Genomic DNA, 1,917 nt, shown 5'->3' with positions numbered 1-1,917 from the left:
TTTGACTTCAACGTGAGCTGTGAACGAAGAGTTGAATTAAACGTGATCCGTGAAAGAACTTGTTTTGCGTGAAATAATTTCCGGTTGGTTATGTACCTCTTTGTCTTCAGTGCACGGGCACACAAATGCGGATACACGTCAACAAAAATTCTTCAAATTTAAATTAAAAGCGTTGTCTGTCACCGTCGTATACCGACAAAAGGTGACGTAATGTGTTATTTATTCAACGACCTTGAAACCCAGGAAGACGAAACTTGTCCAAATTGTGCTGGAGACCACGAAGAAAACCAGGTGGATGAGTACAGTGACGGAAGCGATTCAAGTGATTCGGAGATGGACAGTGATGATGAAATTGACCTTCTGAGCGCTAGCTTTCACGTGTAGTGTCACGTGACTTTTCATGTAAACAAACCTCGAAAGTTCGGACATTCGAGAAGATCGGTCATCTAACACATAGTGAGATGGCGTGGCGAGAAGATATGAAATGTTAGTTTGTTTTTGCGTTGGACAAGGAAATGATGCAACAAAGACACTAGTCACTTCCATGATTAGCATTTGATGTGGGACACGGTAGTTTTACACTCCTACTTCCGTCTTCGACAGGATTTACGGGGGTGAGTCAGGTTTTGAACATCTTCGATCCCTAGACGGACGGAAACGAGATGTATTCCTTACATTTTGTTATTACGAATACCTTCATGTATTTTGATTGTCATATATTTGTGCACTTCGAGGTCAGTAATAAAACCGAATGAATGTGATTTGAGTGTCTGTAAATCGAGCCGCCTCTATCAGTGAGCCTTTAATTCGAGAACGCTGAATCAGTCCATCTTCCAGGGTCAGCATGCCTAAGAAGATGCCTATTAAAGAAGGACTTCCACACAATGAATATCGCAGAACTTAAAAAATATTTGCAGGAGCGTGGAGTTTCAGTGAGCCCGTTTAGAAGCCTTCGCTGATAGAAATCGCCGCTGCAGTTGAAGCAATGGCGCTTTACTTTAATCAAGGTAATTGCACCTAGCGCAACGAATGCTAATCCGGCAATGAATGCTATCAGTAGAACAAAAAACCGACGATGCAGACAATTTATTTATCCCAATCAAAAGCTCAAGAACTGCACTTCTGCCCCAATCCATTTTCCATGCAATCAAGATCATGAACAATTTCATCTCCTCGACGCCATTCGGCTTGCACGATATTTCAGTTTAACCATTTAATGTACCACTCCACCGAATGTACTGAATACCACAAGCAGGTACTCGCTGCTTACAAGTCCTTCGATGATTGTCGCTTATTTACTGACGGTTTTACACGTTGATTCTTTGCAGAAAGTGGAGTGTGTCCAAGTATATGAGAGTGTAGCTAAAGTGAAGCCCTTCATGAAAAGCATTTGTTGATCGAGGAAGGAAAAACACCCTTCCAAAAAGAAGTTAAACACACATACTCATGTAGATCAGAGTCCCTTCACCCGAAGGCACTAATCTGGCAGATGAGGAGAGGTAGCTGAAAATTTTTACCACAAAAATGTGCCAATTATCAACTAGAAGTCCTGTTATCTTGCCCTTATTAGAAAAACTTCATTTCACTACAGAACTTGCAGACAGGTCTAGTTGATGAACCGCTAAATCAAATGAAAACAAGCTTGTAAGTGGTATTAATGAATTAAGAATAAATTACAAGAGCTTCTAAGACTGATGCAAACATTTCAATGGAAGAAGTTTTGGGAGTTGTTGTCTTTCAGTGATAAAGAAATTAACTACAGTACGTTGAGAGCACCACGACAAATCAATGGCAATGTTTCAAAGAGCAAGAGAGTCTTTTCAAAAAAATTTGATAGTGCTGAAAATGTCACAAAGTTGGTACAACCCATTCTCTATTTTCAAATGTCCCATAATACACTTTGTTTGCCCCCCAAAA

At 40.3% G+C, this 1,917-nt stretch overlaps 1 long non-coding RNA gene across 1 annotated transcript; it reads left to right on the top strand.

Annotated features, from left to right (window-relative positions):
- The first annotated feature begins 286 nt into the window (after nt 1-286).
- Nucleotides 287-1,691, top strand: LOC138015337 (uncharacterized). Its single transcript, XR_011125536.1, has 2 exons — nt 287-614; nt 1,329-1,691. It is a non-coding gene; the product is annotated as an uncharacterized lncRNA (long non-coding RNA).
- Nucleotides 1,692-1,917: the final 226 nt, after the last annotated feature.

Source organism: Montipora capricornis, chromosome 9, assembly GCF_036669925.1.
Source record: "Montipora capricornis isolate CH-2021 chromosome 9, ASM3666992v2, whole genome shotgun sequence".
NCBI lineage: Eukaryota > Metazoa > Cnidaria > Anthozoa > Scleractinia > Acroporidae > Montipora > Montipora capricornis.
The sequence above is the reverse complement of the archived record's forward strand: the minus strand, read 5'-3'. Positions and strand labels throughout refer to the sequence as shown.